Genomic DNA, 18623 nt, shown 5'->3' with positions numbered 1-18623 from the left:
ATCAAAGGGTCAAAGGTCAAGGTCACATTGACCTTGTAGGTAAAACGGTTTCCGATCAATAACTAAAGAACCCTTAGGCCTAGGAACTTAAAACTTGGTATGATGTTTGGTCATGACCAGTAGATGACCCCTATTGATTTTGGGGTCAAGGGGTCAATGTCATAGTGACCTTGTACTTAATGACCGTTTCTGACCAATAACTCAACAACTCAAGTTGCCTTGGTTGATATTTTTATGTGCTTTTGGTATACACATTTGAAGGTCTTATGTAATATAACAACTTGGCTGTCATTAATGAGGCCTATGTGTTTCATAAAATTTATGTATATATTATTTGGTAAAATTTTTAATAACTTTAATTGCTGCACACAACCTATGGGGTCACAATAATTATTACCTTGTGACTAGTCATGACCAGTAGATACTAGATAACCCTTATTAATTGCTCGTTCACTGGGTCAGAAGTCATGCATTATAACCTGATCACATGACAAATTGGCTGCCGATAGGGGGCATACATGTTTTACAAACATATCTTGTTCATATATGACCTTGACCTTTGAATGACATTGACGGTCAATATCAGATATGAAATAGACTCTATTACATGTATTTCATACAAGAAAAATAATGTTTTCTAAGAGTATTCTTTCATACAATATTAATCCTCCAATCACGTGTTTGACTTAAAAAATAAGAACATAAGTTGAGCGTGGCCCCTCTAAGCAGTGGCTCTTGTTGATATAACGTTTAGCGTACAAATTTTGCTTAAGACACAATGATATTGATTTCTTTATAGATTTATGTAATGAATAGTAATAAAACAATGATATTAAGATAATACAAAACTTTGTGTTATGTAAGACTCCGCCTGCTTAGCTCAATATGATCAGTAACATTGGGTTCGCCGTTTTGATCCTCTTGCGAGACGTAATTTATCTTTAATAATGTCGAGTCTTATTCAAGCTGATTCAGAATTAGGTGAGATTAGTAATCGGTCACTTGCGGAGAAACAGGTTATTCCTGCTTAGTTATTTCAGGGAGGCCGTGCAGGTGGATCGACGCCCGGTGGATCGACCGCCGATATAGATCTATGACCAAAAAAAATATTTCTCCACCCATGATTAATAAGTAACTATGCATAGTTTCCGGATAAGCAATGTTGCTAATAATTTCGGATAAAGTTTCGGCTAGATTCTAGTTTGAAATTGAAAACGTATGCCTGTCTGTCTGAAATTACGTTTAATTAAGAAATAATATATCCCAAACTGATTTTATCGCTCAATAGGGAAAAATGCGGGTCGTGTTAGAATATGAAATAGTTTTACGCTAAACCATTTAAACAACCTTATTAGCGTTTGTAGAAAGTTTATGGGCAACAGACTGTTACATTTTTGTTATGAAATTTATGCAATTTCCTTGGACGAAAAATCTTTGTAGAAAAGAGGTAAAAACTTGATGAATGCTTATAATAAATTATCAAATTGATGACCTGGTTCGGACGGCTATAGGAAGTTGAAGCTACCGTTCTCGCCAAATAGCTTTAGGAGAAATCATCGCTTAAGCATGAATTTGGAGCTTTTTTGAATTAAGAAACAACATCCGTGAATGTGTTTGCTAAGCATTTTAAACATCAGCATAAATTGTAATTTCTGTTGTTTCTTATATGCTTTTTAATCTAGGCTTACTACTCAGAGCAATTTAAACTGAGGTACAAAACATTTACTGTTTAAAGGTCAATTATGCCTCAGAAATGCTGTCATTTTTATTTCTCAAAACCTTATTGTTGGTATCTTGTTACAGTTTCCCCAAAACATACTCATTTGACACATTAGATTAATTATCTTTTGCTTTCCTTTCTCTGTTAGCAATTGGTATAATTATATAGAGAATTAGTATTTTGTATGGAAGTCAAAATACTATTTTGTTTACATTTTGATACCTTTATTACACATTACTGTATGTTCAGCGATTTCTGAGGCATAATGTGCCTTTAATAAATATGTTTATCCCATACCCGTGCCGCTTTTGCGGTATTGAACTTGTCCTGAACAATACCTTTTCTACGTATTCTCCAATGGCAAATGATTAGCTTATTTGGGTAATGAGGCTTATTTACAAGATTTTCGTAGTTGTTGTTCGTAGGAGTCTTACATAACACAAAGGATTATATGTTATAACAACATTGTGTATACGTTGCTGATTGTAAAGTTCTGTTATAATTGAACAAATATTTGATTACCGCTTGTTTAAGAATAAGCTGCATGTTTTAATTTTGAATGATGTTATATCTGATATCATGAGTACAATACTCGATTAGCAGAACAATTATCTAGTCTTAAGTATCCATGTGTGTGTATTGTATACGAGATTTCAAAAAATGTAAAAAACAACAACACAAAACTTTCAAGCGTTCCAAATATTATTTATTTATTTTCAACATTAAGTTAATATATACTTTAATCTGCAGTATTTAGAAATATTTTTTAAAATTAAAATCACATTAAGTCTAAAAAATGGCTACACATTTACTAACAAGAAAAAGCATTTGAAACAAACAGCAACATTTGTTGGGCTTATAGGACCATTTGAAAATTAAGTTCTAAATATAATTTATAAAAATAAAATGAGGAGGTATGTGAATTGTTCCTGACTTTAATAAAACCAGTCAATGCACAAACATGATTAAAGTTTGAAACTTGCTTGGAACTTTTTTTAAAATAAATGTTTTTTATTTTATTTCTTTCAAATCAGTGTATAATTTGCCGAAATTTGCGTTTCATTTTCAGAATCTCTCCTAGTGTCTGTTAATCAGACCAAAACTTGAAGGCACCGACTACCACCACACCAGCAACAGCGATGCCCAAGGCGCCAACAGCTGCAGGAGCACCGACTGTGGTCATTACTCCTCCGGCCATTGCAAGCACTGCTGTCCCAGCCAAACGCTGGAAGAAAAAATCTAAATGTCTAAGACTGATTATGAATCTTGAAAAGAAATTCTTGGATCAATTATTTCATAATTTGGTAATTTGTGAGCAAACAAAAGTTAAATGTGGGAACGACAAAATGTCATTTTCAGCATGCTACAGATGATTTTATAATTCTTTCTTAAATGAAATATTTCACATGAGCTTAAAAATGACCTGTCGCTATTCAAATACACATTTATACTTTGCTAATCTTTTTCATGAATTGATTAAAATTGCTTCAGACTAGTATACACCTAGAGTGGTCATTGCGCAAATGACTTATGCCCTGAAAAAAATAGTTTTGGTACACGTTTACTCCAATATGATCTTATGGAAGATAAGAAGTGAAAACAGAACAAATATTGAAGCAAAACATTATGGTTATATAAATCCATATTGAAGGTTTCTTCGTATATACTGTATTATGAAGGTTGAAAGCTGAAGACGATATCATAATGACAGAGTATTGAATATCGCATAGGTACATACAGTTTTGTAATATATTTGAAAATTCAAAGGGCGACCATAACTCAAGAAGGTTCATTTTAAATGATAAATGAAAACAATATGCACGACTAAGATTAATAAGTCAAATTAAACTCTAGGGCTGTCAGACAGACGGACAGTGCAATCTCTAGAATAAGAGACAAAACCAACATAATGCGCAGTCTCATCAGAATCCATGCTGTTCGCTTTCAGTTTCTCTACTTGTTATAGAGTTGGTAAGCGAACAGCATGGATCCTGATCAGACCGCGCGGATGCGCAGGCTGGTCTGGATCCATACTGGTCGCAAACCCATTATGTTGGTTTTGTCGTGATGCGGCTTAAATGTATGAGTAACCAATATAATAAAGCACGGGTGGAAAGGCTGACCCGGCTGTTTACTGGTGAACAAGGGTAATTACAACAAAAATGATTAAAGATGCGATTGATACTGTTACTGAAACAAAGTGATCCTTCGGAAGCATTAATCACAACAAAATAACATAAGAATTGCAGACTCGGTTTGATTGAGTCTGTACATGAGGGATAATGATTAAGTGCAACATCCCTCACACCCCCTAGCACTGGCTTGAGCTGTACTCAAATATCAACACATTATAGTGTTGGCATTAATGATCCCGAAGGACCAGAAAATATAACAACACTGAAATGAAGTACGGGGCAACTTTTAACGGCTGCCACACAGCACTAAACACCTGCTGTTGTAAACCACACTTGCACAAATTATATATGTATATTATTAGGCAAATAAAACAATTTTCAAACATCGAAGAATATGTAAAATGTGTACTGCAAATATTTGTGCACATTATATTTAATCAATAAATTACATGCATTCATTTCTTATTTAAGAATTTATAGAAAATATTTTTTTTTATTACCTCCCTTTATTTACATGAAATGTTAAATTGAGTAATTTCTTTATAAATAATGTTTATTGGAACTTACAATATTGACAAATCTTAATTTGAGCATCATATTTATGAAATAAAATCATGAAAGAATTGTGTAACAGGATCTAAAAAAGCAGATTAAACAGTCAAATTGAAATACACTTAGCAATGTAAAACGTAAAAAAAAGATAATGTTTCACTAACCATTTGCGAAGTAGTCGGAGAACGCCCTTCAGTCGAATTCATTTGTCACTGTCTTTTTGGAACAGTTCTGAAAATTTACAAATGAGTTTGAAAACCCAGCCCTAAAAAATCAACAACTAATCGAATAAAAAGGTCAACAACAACAATGTGTTTTTAATGGAAACGTATTGCTCGGGGCAATGGTATTTATAGATCTGTGTACACATTTAAAACTTATTGTCCAACAACATTGACCTGGCACTCTTGCATTTGACCCTGTAGTCGGAATATTTCGTGAACGTAAATCGATATTCGTGTCAATATGCAATTGTTGAAATCATATAAATTAAAGATTCCCTCTTGGCGCAGTTGGTAAAGGCTTTAACTTTAAGAATGTTGACGTAAACTAGTAGGTTCGAATACCTTTCAGCGACTTTCTTTTTTTTTTCTTTTTTGTATGAATTAAAAAAATGCAATTCTCTTAAAACCAGTTGTGTGTGTTATGTCTTTATAACGTGTATGCGCTAAGTAATAGTTATAGTACATGAAACGAGATAGTTACAAAGATATAACACTGGCGAGGGCGACATCAAGTGATGTTTCTGCTAAAAAAAATGGCGTGGCCGCTAGGCCGAGACAATATTTAAGCAGCAACATCCCAAGATGTCGCCTAGCCAGTGTTATAACCTCGTAACTAACGAGTTTCATATGCTATAACTGTTTTATCGCAATGGCATAATGTTTTCTTTTTTTGTAATAGAAATAAATAAATAAATCGTTAGCTACATTACAGTTATTTATGATAATTAAGGCAGTTTTTCCAAGTTGTTTTCCCTGCCGCAAAAAAAAAAAAGATATATATAAAGATATATACAAAAGACACCCAATGTTAGAAGCGGATTGTTAACTGTTACCAATATTGATTCAATATTAAAGGGCTTTTTTCAGTTGAAATGGTTCATTCAGCGGATGTACCTTTTGATTAATGAGAGTAAATTTCATTTCATTAATTATCTTTGTTTATATTTTTCATTGTATTTGTTTTTTATTTATTTTATTTTATTTTATTGATTCCATTTTTTTTTTGGCTAATGGGAATGTTCGTTACCACTGCCCCATTGGAGCTTCTGTGAAATCAAAGCACAGAAGGCGCTGAATTTGTTTGGGTCTCAGAATGTCAGAAAAGTGAAGGTTGTGAGAGTATAAACCAATTTGTTTTTGCATAGTGCCACCAATGCTTTCCAGTGTTTTAACTGTAGTAAATTGGCTATAAGACTAATTGCAACACTGATAGTCAATTCACTGTTTATTTGACTTAAATTTAAAAAGAAAATGAGTTGCCTCGACTGGGATTTGTACTCGAGACCTGTCGATTCATAAGCGAGCGTGTAATCCCCCCGGCCACGGTGAAGTTATATGTTAACGACCCGAAGAAAACCATATTATTCTAAATTAGGGTTTGTAACTCTTATCAATTCGACGCTAAACACAGATGTAAATAATAATGGAGCTTACTGTAAGCATGTATATACTATTTAGAATGAAACAATATTAAAAATCTTCGTCAATTTGGGATTTACTTTGCTTGAAAATTAATGCGCCTGTCATTTGACAATCTTTTCTCATTGATCTCCCCTGTATTTTTCGGCGTTAGTTTACATATAAAGGGGAGTAACCGCTTTAAAACAAGTGGACTACTTTAGGCATTTGCAACTAACAGCATTAGGCTCTGAAATTTCGCTACCATTATTTGTTTGGTCTGACGACCCAAACAAATAAAAACTACATTAATATTTACAAGGTGCGAAAAAAACTCAACCGCTATATAGCAGTCGAGTTTTTTTCCTATATGAATCAATGAAAAAACTTCCAAACCATGCGATAATGCATAGATTGCATAATGTCACAAAGAGAACCATTGAAAGATACTGTATTGAAATAAAAAAAATATATAAAAACTGACCTAAAAGGTATTCTAAAAGCAGTGAAAACAATTTCAAATTAATTCTTGCAGGTACATTAAAAAAAAATAACGTGGTGTTGATAAGGAATCGAACCAGAGCCCTTCCGACATCTTTACCAATACACCACATCTCACTGACGACGAGTGTAGCTAACAAATTGATCAATATATTCGATATATACTGGTCAGTGTTAATTTATAAGACCTTTACGAAAGTGAATGAAGTGCCAGGTCAATATTGTTGGACAATACTCTTCCATATCAATTCTTCAGTTACAAAGTAACAAAATGTGACACTGCTAGATACTTGTTACCTTAATTTGTATCCATCAGTTAGACCACAGGATGTTCGTATGCTGTCAATTAAAGCAGTATATTGTCAAATAAATAAGAATTAATGTCAAATATATACCATCCTGTATAATAGATAAACACAATGAATGTATAATAGATAAACACAATGAATGTATAATAGATAAACACAATGAATGTATAATATATAAACACAATGAATGTATAATAGATAAACACAATGAATGTATAAAAGATAAACACAATGAATGTATAATAGATCAACACAATGAATGTATAATAGATAAACACAATGAATGTATAATAGATAAACACAATGAATGTATAATAGATAAACACAATGAATGTATAATAGATAAACACAATGAATGTATAAAAGATAATGAATGTATAATAGATCAACACAATGAATGTATAATAGATAAACACAATGAATGTATAATAGATAAACACAATGAATGTATAATAGATAAACACAATGAATGTATAATAGATAAACACAATGAATGTATAAAAGATAAACACAATGAATGTATAATAGATCAACACAATGAATGTATAATAGATAAACACAATGAATTTATAATAGATCAACACAATGAATATATTATAGATCAACACAATGAATGTATAATAGATAAACACAATGAATTTATAATAGATCAACACAATGAATATATAAAAGATAAACAGAATGAATGTATAAAAGATAAACACAATGAATGTATAATAGATCAACACAATGAATGTATAATAGATAAACACAATGAATGTATTATAGATAAACAGAATGAATGTATAATAGATAAACACAATGAATGTATAATAGATAAACAGAATGAATGTATAATAGATAATGAATGTATAATAGATAAACAGAATGAATGTATAATAGATAAACAGAATGAATGCATAATAGATAAACACAATGAATGTATAATAGATAAACACAATAAATGTATAATAGATAAACATAATGAATTTATAATAGATAAACACAATGAATGTATAATAGATAAACATAATGAATGTATAATAGATAAACACAATGAATGTATAATAGATAAACACAATGAATGCGCATGTACCGTCTCTTGACAAACTAGTACTGATGATAGGAGGGTTAATGCACCATTTTCTTTGCATTTAAATCTGCAGCATCACGAGGACGTATTTTAAGCCCATGAATTCATTTATACCGACGGCTTCTGCAGATGTTCAAGCTCGAAAACAGGCGCATAAATACAAGTTTACGTGTTAATCTTTAATTCCGCACTTTGTTGCCGGTGTTTCGTATAAAGAAATCAATGCTTGCGTCATGCTTTCCACGTGCTTTTGCCGATTATCTTTTGATAATTAATCTACCGGGGCCATTAATAAAGCTTTTCTTACGCAGAATCAAAGACTCGTGATCTGTTAAAGCATGTTTCTTCACCGTTGATGTATACATACGTGCGCAGCTTTTATGCAAGAATCAATAAACAAAAATGTACATTTCTTTGAGCGGTTACGGTTTTTGTTTGTATGAATAGCTCTGAATGGTTTTAAAACCTCAAGATAACAATGGTGATATTCATTATTGTATTTGACATTTTTGTTGAAATATTTGTTCGCTATACAAAATGATAATTGGCAAAATCCGTCAATAGTTGCGCTTGCCAATAAAGAGTGAAAAGATTGAATAAATTAAATACAGATAATATCGAATTTCTACATTTATACAGTTTTTGAATGTGTTATGCATACCATACACATTGTAGATACATTGAGATATAGGTTTAAGTTAAAGCATTTTTTTCCAATACACTTTTGAAATTAAGGCGTATATGTTAAAGGCACATTTACCCTCTGAAATGAGTACCTTTTTATTAAGTCAGGGCAAACATATTGATATATCAATAACTGATTTAATGAGCATGTTAAATGATTATAACGCAAAATAGCGCTGAGTCTTTAAGCTATATATATACCTCCAGATGAGTCAAAATATTTCAATAAAATAAAACTTGACAAAAATGTACAAAGGTTTAAGGAAAAGTAAAAAGTTTCAAGATTCAAATGATATTTTACATATTATATGCGATAAATGACAAATGATGATTTTTCAACATTTACAACTATATTTCTACTGCGTTACTAACTCAGTAAAGGCTATTTATGCATATTTTGACCACATTTTGGTAATTTACACGTTGATGTGGCATTGATATTGATGTTTATTTCGGCTGTTGCGTTGTTTATATTACCGTTGAAGTTAAAAATTGACAATCATCGTGAAGAATTATATCTTCTGTGTCGATGGACCAAAGGATTATGTGAAAATATTGGAAATGAAATAAAATACATGGTGGTTATGACGGTAGGGGTGCGTTTTTTTTCCGGCGAACATTTTTATATTGTGTAATATTATAGATGTTGAAATATGAAATTTTTTCAAAACGGCTTATATTAAGTTTTTTTGATGTATATGATCAGTACATGTGCTGGGATTGACAAATATGCATTTTATTTGGATTTTAAAGGCGTTTTGAGCTCCAAACCCTAAGTGTCTGTGCAATATTACACATTCAAATACATTTTCAAAATTGTCATGAAAATTAACATGAATCTGGAGAAAATTTTTATAGTGCGAAAACACCGACAATCTATGTTTATTTAATAAACAAAACACATTCATTGAACAATGAACAATGTATATATATATATATGTGTGTAAGAATTCTTAAATATATATATGATTATTATGAAAATTGATGTGTAACGGTAAATTTGTTGAATTTAAAACATTTTTTTCACAGAAAATATCCGGACTTTTCATGCTCCTCTCTTTCCACGTGCAGCTATATACACACATCATATATACGCTCTGTAATAAAGTTTCTGGTTGCAAAAGGTGAAAAGCCCTGCCACATCTTTCAGAGGCTTAAAAAAAGATTTTCTGATAAATGCGTATCACGTTCAACCTTCCTCACTTTCGTGAAGGCAGAACAAGTGTTTGTGACAGGCCTAGGACTGGGCGGCCAGCTGAGGCGGTGACGCCAACAATGGTAGCAATTGTTCAAGCTTTTATCAACAAAAATCGTCGAGTAACTTTGGAGGAGGTAGCAAACAAGTTTAGCATCGGTAAGGCATCGGCACACAAGATTTTACACGAACACCTAGGCATGAGCAAGGTAAGTGCCAGGTGGGTGCCTAGACAGCTGTCCGCAGATCAAAAGGCAACCAAATTAACTTTTGCAAAAGAACATTTAAGTCGTTTTAATCGTGAAGGAGATAAGTCTTTGAACCGCATTATCACTTGAGATGAGATGTGGGTTCATTATTCCGAACCTGAGACAAAAGCTCAGTCAAAGCAGTGGAAACGAGCTGGTTCCCCACCTCCTAAAAAGTTTAAGGTGTCTCCTTCGGCTAGCAAAGTCATGCTTGTTGCCTTTTGGGATTCACGAGGAATGATACTTACTCATTTCATGCCAAAAGGTCAAACTGTCACCGCCAAGTACTATTCTGAAGTAATTTTGAAAAATCGCAGAGAAAAGCTGAAGCAAATGCGTCCCAGGTTAGCACAGAAAAATGTCCTCCTTCTTCACGATAACGCCCCCTCCCATACCGCCGCAGCTACAGTGGAGGTTATCAACTCTTCCAAATGGCAATTGTTGTCTCACCCTCCTTATAGCCCAGACCTCGCCCCCTGTGACTTTTATTTGTTTCCAGAACTGCTGAAAAAATTGCTTTCTGGAAAGAAATATAAGACCAGGGCGGCTTTGATATCTGCTGTTACACTGTACCTAAAACATAGGTCTACGTCATGATTCACATCGGGAATAAAAAAGCTCCCACGAAGATGGCAAAAGTGCGTAGACGTAGGTGGAGGATACTTTGAAAAAGAGTAGAAAGATTTTTTTTAAATGTTGAATGGTTTTCGAGAACAGGTCAAAAGTCTGGATATTTTCTGACTTCTCCTCGTACATGAACATGTATTCACTTACGAAATTCAGGCGAATTCGTTAAAAATCTGGTTTGATATGTCAACAGTATAAAAATACTTGCATAATTATTATTCAAATTTTGACCATTTGAACGTTGACAAATTTGCATTTTTCATATACATTTGTTTATCGTACATGCGATCTTATATTCAACTTATAATTGGATATTAACTTTAATCTAATGATGCTATTTTGTCAAAATTCACTTTTAAATTAATACCCCTAACGGCAAGCAAACACAACGCCTATTTATATTTATCTAAATCATCGTACAAGAATCGCATAAGAATTAAAAAAAACAAAAAAAAAAACAACAACAACAAAAACCAAAACAAAACAACAACAAAAAACGATGTATATGAGATATTGTAGCAAAATACAAAATAAGTTACCTTGAGATATCCTTATTCTAACCTTTGATTACGTGTAATGCTTACAAGTACTCGTTTTATGCCACGCTATCGTATTGTAACGTTGCCAGCGATTGGCTGAAAAAAGTACAGGAAACCCGTAAGATTCAACGAGACATGAGGTGATTGGATAAAAATTGAATGTTCTGTTAGTATAAGAGACGTGTAATGTAGTATCTAAGAACAGAAACTGTTTTTACTCTTCAATGATAGTTGATTAGCACTTATTCCCCTTAGTCCAGCAGATTGAACCGTAATCCTCATAATCCTAGTATCAATTCAAAACCCATAGTTCCGCGAGAATATGTAATATTGCACAAATGTGTTTTATGGTAAATATATGGTTAATTTTTTCCAACAGAACCAACACAGAGTGTAGTCATTGATCAAATTTACAACATAAAAGCACGTTCTTACAGGAATTTACTCATGCACAGTTCGAGTAAAATTAATGCTATGCAAAAAGAAAACAAAGAAACGTTGAAGTAATGATCCATTTAATTGTGTAAGAAGGTTCTTCTTCACAGCAATAACAAACCTTAAGCCTTAACCGAGAAAATGTCCGGATGATTTACGGGGAGCACAGTGGTTTAATTACCGGTGATTTGATCTTTCTGTCTTTTAAATGTATAAATTTTCATTAAAAACCCCATTTTCTGGAGCCAGCCGTTCAAACACCATATTTCTGATTACGTTGCGGATTCGTTTTTTCATTAGTTTTAATTGTTTTCTTTACAACATTTTCAGGGCTGAAGCTCTTACCCAAACACATTGTTCGGGAATGGGACGGTCATTTTTCTATTTCTAACCGGCTTTTTTCTTTTCTTCTGTATATATCCTTTGATAGACTGAAAAATCCGAAAGCAACATTATCTAAATTATACCCTTTTAAAACTGAGATCTATATAACTTAAAATAATGACGAAGCAGTTATGAAAATTTAGTGGTGATAAACAAATCCTCGCTTTAGAGCACATTCTTACAGGAAGTTACGTCATGCACATTTACCCATAATAAAATGAATGCTTTACTGTATTCCCTTATTTTTTATTGCGATAAGAACCCTCTAAAAGGCCTATCGCCGTGGATGGGCGATTAACCGTATTCCCTGAGGCTATGTCCGTAGGTTTTATTGCGATAAGAAACATCACCGTAGATTGTGTGAGTTTTCTGGTTTTCTGATTTTTCTGATTTTCTGGTCCTTCGGGATCATTGATGCCAACACTATAAAGTGTTTAGAATTGAGTACCGCTCAAGCCGGTGCTAGGGGGCGTGAGTGATGTTGCACCTATTCATTATCACTCATGTACAGACTCAATCAAACCGAGTCTGCAATTCTTATGTTATTTTGTTGTGATCAATGCTTCCGAGGGATCACTTTGTTTCCAGAATTTTTTACAATACACCTAAGGCTATCAACGTGGGTTTTATTGCGATAAGAAACATCTAAAAGGCCAATCACTGTGTTTTTTATTTAGATTTACCGTGTTCCTAGAGTCTTTCTCCATGGGTTTAATTGCGATAAAAACCCTCTGAAAGACCTATCACCATGGGTTGTGTGAGCTTTACTGTACTCCCAGAGTCTATCTCTATTGGTTTAATTGCAATAAGAGTCCTTTGAAAAGGCCTATCATCGTGGGTTCTATGAGCTTTCCCGTATTCCTCAGGCTATCAACGTGGGTTGTATTGCAATAAAAACCCACTTAAAGGACTATCATAGGCATTGTGTTAGCTTTACTGTATTCCCTGAGGCTATGTTCGTGGGTTTATTGCGTCACGCACCCTCTAAAGGCCATTCACCGTGGGTTGTGTGAGCTATACTGTACTCCATGAGGCTATTTCCGTGGGTTTATTGCGATAAGAACCCTCTAAAAGGCGTATCACCGTGGGTTGTGAGGGCTTTACTGTATTCAGGAGGCTATCACCGTGCGTTTTAAATATTTCAATAAACACCCTCTAATTTGCGTATCACTCCTTGGTTTGTGTGAGCTTTATTGTATTCCCTGAGGCTATGTCCGTGTGTTTTATTGCAATAAGAATTATCTAAAAGGCCTATCACGTGGGATAATGCGAGCTTTATTGTATCCCCGAGTCTATAACCGTGGGCGTTATTGTGATCAAAACCCTGTAAAAGGCGTATCATCTTGTGCTGCGTGAGCTTTACTGTACTCTCTCAGGCTATCCCCTACGGGTTTTATTGTGATAAGATATCTCTTAAAGGCATATCAACGTGGGTTGTGTGAGCTTTGTTCCCAGAGGCTATCACCGTGGGTTTTATTGCGATAAGAACACTTTAAAAAGCGTATCACCATGTGTTGTGAGAGCGGTACTGTATTCCGGAGGTTATCATGGTTGGTTTTTTGCAAAAGAACCCTATAAAAGGTCTATCACCGTGGGTTGTGTGAGCTTTACTGTATACCCTGAGGCTATCACCGTGGGATTTATTGCGATAAGAAACCTGTAAAAGGTCTATCACCGTGAGTTGTGTGAGCTTTAATGTATTCAAAGGGCCTAGGGTAGTGTGAATTTTACAGTTCCCTGAGGCTATCATCGTGGGTTTTATTGAGATAGGAACCCTCTAAATGGCCAGTCAATGAAGTTTGTGTGAGATTGACTGTATTCAATGAATTTTTTTCCAAGGGGTTTACTGCGATAAGAACTCTTTAAAATGTGTATCACCGTGGGTTGTGTAAGTTTAACTGTATTCCTGAGGCTACCAACGTGGGTTGTGTTGCGATTAGAACCCTCTTAAATGCCTATCAACGCGGGTTGTATGAGCTTAACTGTATTCCCTGAGGCTAGTTCCTTTTTTTATTGTTTTATTGCTATGATATAAGAACCATCTAAAAGGCCTATCGGAGGGAGGTGATGTGTATTGGGATAAGAACTCTCTAAAATGCATATTACCGGGGTTTGTGATTCCCTGGGGCTATTTCCGTGGATTTTATTGCGATATGCACCCTCTTAAAGGCTTATCACCGTTGGTTGTTTAAGCTTTACGGTATTTCAAAAGGCTATCTTCATGTATATTGAGCTTTTTTGCGATAAGAACCCTTTAGAATGCCTTTCACCGGGGCTTGTGTGAGATTTACCATATTCTCGAGGCCATCATCGTATGTTTTATTGCGATTAGAACCCTCTAAAAGGCCTATCACCGGGCTTTGTGGTTGATTACTGTATACCTGAGACTATGTCCATTGGTTTTATTGCGATACTTACCCTCTTAAAGTCTATGACCGTGAGTTGTGTGAGCTTTGCTGTTCCCTGAGGCTATCACCTCGGGTTTTATCGAGATAGGAACCCCTTAAATTGCCAAAAAGTGCGGTTTGTGTGAGGTTTACTGTATTCAATGAAGGTTTTTCCATGGGGTTTACTGCGATATGAACACTCTTTAAGGCCTATCACCGTGGGTTGTATGAGCTTTACTGTATTCCTGTGGCTATCAAAGTGGTTTGTATTACGATTAGAACCCTCTTAAAGGCCTATCACCGGCAATGTGTTAGCTTTACTGTAATCCCTGAGGATATGTCGAGGTTTTTTTTTGCACTACGCACTCTCTTTGAGGCCTATCACCGTGGGTTGTGTGAGCTTAACTGTATTACCTGAGGCTATTACCGTGAATGTTATGGCGATAAGAACCCTCTAAAAGGCGTATCACCTTGGGTTGTGTGAGCTTACTTTACTTCAATAAACTATCTTGTGTGTTTTATTGTGCGATAAGAACCCACTTAAGGCCTATCACGTGAGTTACGTGAGCTTTACTTTATTCCATGAGGCTATCACCGGTGGTTTTTATTTTGATGAGAGCCCTTTTAAAGGCCAATCACCGTGGGTGACGTGAACTTTACTTTATTCATTGTGGCTATCTGCGCTGGTTTTACTACAATAAGAACCCTCTTTAAGGCATATCATCGTGGATTGTGTGAGCGTAACTGTATTCTATGAGGCTATCACCCTTGGTTTTAATGCGATAAGAACCCTCTTTAATGCCTATCACCCTGGATTTCATGAGCTTTACTTTATTCCATGAGGCTATCCACGGTAATAGGCCTTAAATAAAGTAGTCACACAACCCACGTGATAGGCGTTTAAGAGGGTTCTTATCGTAATAAAACCCATTGTGGGAGCCTCATTTTTGAATCAAGAAACATGCATAAATGTGTTTGCTTAAGAATTTTAAATATCAGCATATTTTGTCATTTCTTGTGTTTCTTAAATGCTTCTAAATCTAAGCTCACTACTCAGAGTAATTTGAACTGAGATACAAAACAATTACTGTTCAATAAATACGCTTATCATATACCGTGTCGCTTTTGCGGTATTGAACTCGTGCGATAAATTCAGTATTGAACACTACCTTTTCTACGTATTCTCCAATGATTAGCTAATTGGGGTTATGAGGCTAATTTACACGATTTTCGTAGTTGTTCGTATAGGATTATATGATATAACAATATTGTGTATACGTTGCTGATTGTAAAGTTCTGTTAATATTTGATTACCGCTTGATGAAGATTTAACTGCATATTTTAATTTTGAATGATGTTATATCTGCAGATATATAAGCAGAACTTTTATCTAGTCTTAAGTATGCATGTTTTGTTTGTTTGTTTGTTTCATTACACGCAATTTCCCAACAGTATTTCAGTCATATAGGCGGGTAGTTTCCTAACCATCGTTCCTGGAGAGTTACACCAGTACTAGACTTCCTTCCTCCGCGCTAAACTACCAAAGTATCTCCCGGGGATCGAACCGACGCCAGAGAGGTAACTGGATTAGAAGTCATCGACTCTAACCCCTCGACCAAGGAGGCGGTTGTGTATACCAGATTTCAAAAAAATGTAAAAGAAACAACAACAAAAACATTCAAGGGTTCAGAAGTGTATTTATTAATTTCCAAGAATAAGTTGTAGATTTTAATCAGCAGTATTTAGAAATATTTTCTGATTAAGTCTTAAGAATGGCTACAATTGTTCTAACAAAACAAAAAAAAGCTTTTGAAAAATAAAAAGACAAAAAAAAACAAAAAAAAAACAGCAACATTCGTTTGGCTTATCGGACCATTTGAAAAGTTCTTAATATAATTTATGATATTAATAAGATGAAGAGGAGATATTCGTGTGAATTGTTCCTGACATTGATAAAACCAGTCAATGCAAACATGATTTAAATTTTGAAACTTGCTTGGAACTTTTTTTTTAAAATAAGCGGTTTTTATTTCATTTCTTTTAAATGTAATAATTGAAACAGTTTATACTCTTGAAGAAATTTTCCTGCCATTTTCCATTTTTCGAATCTCTCCTGGTGTCTATTTTATCAGGGAAAAAATATTGAACTGATGGCACCCGGCTGCCGCACCAACGGCCGCTTTCCAAAGCTGTTCCCCCACACCACGGCTGCCGATTTCAGATTGACACGTTTGCTAGTAAAAGATCCAAAGAAGCCACAGTCTCCCACATAGAAGCCATCCAAGATCGCCAGCTGCGCTCCCCCTTAGGATGCTTCGGAGGTAAATTTCCCAAAACGACAAGAGCTGCAGGGAACCACCAAAAAGTGGTCAATTTTACTCCCCCGGCCACTGCAAGCCCTACTGTTTATGATGAATTTTGGGGGGGGATCCACAGGCAATTCGTTTTACATAATGACCGTTAATATGTGTTACCACTTAAACAATAGAATGGGTGACAACAAATTTTTTAATACCGCCAAAAAAAAAAAAAATGGAATGCCTTATTAGTTTTAATGAAAAAAATGGCGCTGAAAACAATAGAAAGCTTAGCACACAAATTAAATCCCGCCAAAAAAAAAGGAATGCCTTATTAGATTGAAATAAAAAATGCGGCGCACTTTCTTCCATAACAAAAGAAAAACGAAACATAATTGTTGGGGTCCAGCTAAATTGGTCTAAATTACCACAATAGAAAAATGTTACCATAAAGGATTAACTAATTTCGGTCAAAATATACAAAGGAAACACATAATCAAATTATTGGTTTAAACTATGAAAAGAAAATTAGGAAAAACCAAAATTATTATTAAATAAGGGTCTAGACCAGCTTTGGTCAACTCATCTAATAAGCTACTTAGTATTAGGTATTTCTTTTTTTGATATTGTATTTTACTTCATCAGGAAAAATGTAAAGTTTAATCAATTGTTTTACATAATCGAACTTAAAGAGTGTTGTACTTAAACAATAGAACAGGTAACACTCCAAAAAGTCCAATCTTATACATGTAAATGCAAAATTACATTTATTGTTTTCTTAATAAATATAATGAGGCCTGTTTTGTCATTTTTCCAAAAATTGACATGTCATTATTTTTGCACATGTTTACAAGAAAAAAACCCTATGCCACTTCTGTTTTGTTATTAATTTCTCTTCATTAAAGTTACTATGCATCACATCCAAGGCCAGCAATTCAAAACCTCTCATTGAAGGCAAAGTTACTTTCTTCTGTGGTTTCATACAATGCTTGATCTAATTAAATTACTGTGTATTTTCTCCGTAAAGCAGTTAAATTTTGATAAAAATTTGGGATATTCCAGGTGGGATACATACAAAAACAAGTTACCCTTTTATTTAGAATTCATACCCATTTTATTGTTTTTCTTATAAGATAAATGAGGCCCTTTGTTTTGTCAATTGGTTTCACCACCACCTAATGTATCTTATAGAACTCTTAGAGTAAAACAAAACAATAATTGTCAATGAATACATCCTTAATAAGAAATAAAATCTTTTTTACCAGCTTAGTAAATCTTGGCTTTTATCATATTTATGGTTTATAACTCTTAACCAGACAATGTGGTTACCTGATAAAACAAACAATCCTTTAAGTATGTATGACCAGTATGTACCCAGATGTAAACATATATTTCAACCAGGTAATAAATCCACAAAAGGACCGCCTTTCTGTGTCCGATGTTATCGGATCAGTTATTTGAACATTCATTTATTCAATGGAGAAAAATTTTTTAAATGATTTGATTTCCACTTTTTAAGGCGAGGATCAGGAATTACAACGCTAAAAATTATATACAATTTGTACTTGAAAACTTTTTTTTATTGCACATTCTTATTTTTTTATAATATTGATCTAGCAAAGATTTAACAATTTTCATGCCTGTTTAATTGCCAGAACGAAGAAACCAATTAAATCTTACATTTCCAACACTGAAGTGATAATGTCATCACCTTGGGAATTTTTTATAGCACTGAACCGCTCAGATTTTTTAACATTTCTGTGAAATTTGATGTCAGCGCCAAGAGATTTAAACATTGGTCCTTTTATGACTTTGATAACAGAAAGAAACACATTTAAATTAAAAGTTTTTATTTCATGTCAATAAGGTCAAGCCCTTTGTATACAGGTGTTGTCCCTAAATTACTCCACTTCTTGT

At 34.1% G+C, this 18623-nt stretch overlaps 1 long non-coding RNA gene across 1 annotated transcript; it reads right to left on the bottom strand.

Annotated features, from left to right (window-relative positions):
* Positions 1–2404: 2404 nt before the first annotated feature.
* LOC132759477 (uncharacterized) lies at positions 2405–11338 on the bottom strand. Its single transcript, XR_009629720.1, has 3 exons — positions 11204–11338; positions 4572–4638; positions 2405–2945 (listed from the first exon to the last, which is right to left on the bottom strand). It is a non-coding gene; the product is annotated as an uncharacterized LOC132759477 (long non-coding RNA).
* Positions 11339–18623: the final 7285 nt, after the last annotated feature.

The sequence above is a fragment of the Ruditapes philippinarum genome, unplaced genomic scaffold, assembly GCF_026571515.1.
Source record: "Ruditapes philippinarum isolate M1 unplaced genomic scaffold, ASM2657151v2 ctg93_1_1_1_1, whole genome shotgun sequence".
Taxonomy (NCBI): Eukaryota; Metazoa; Mollusca; class Bivalvia; order Venerida; family Veneridae; genus Ruditapes; species Ruditapes philippinarum.
The sequence above is the reverse complement of the archived record's forward strand: the minus strand, read 5'-3'. Positions and strand labels throughout refer to the sequence as shown.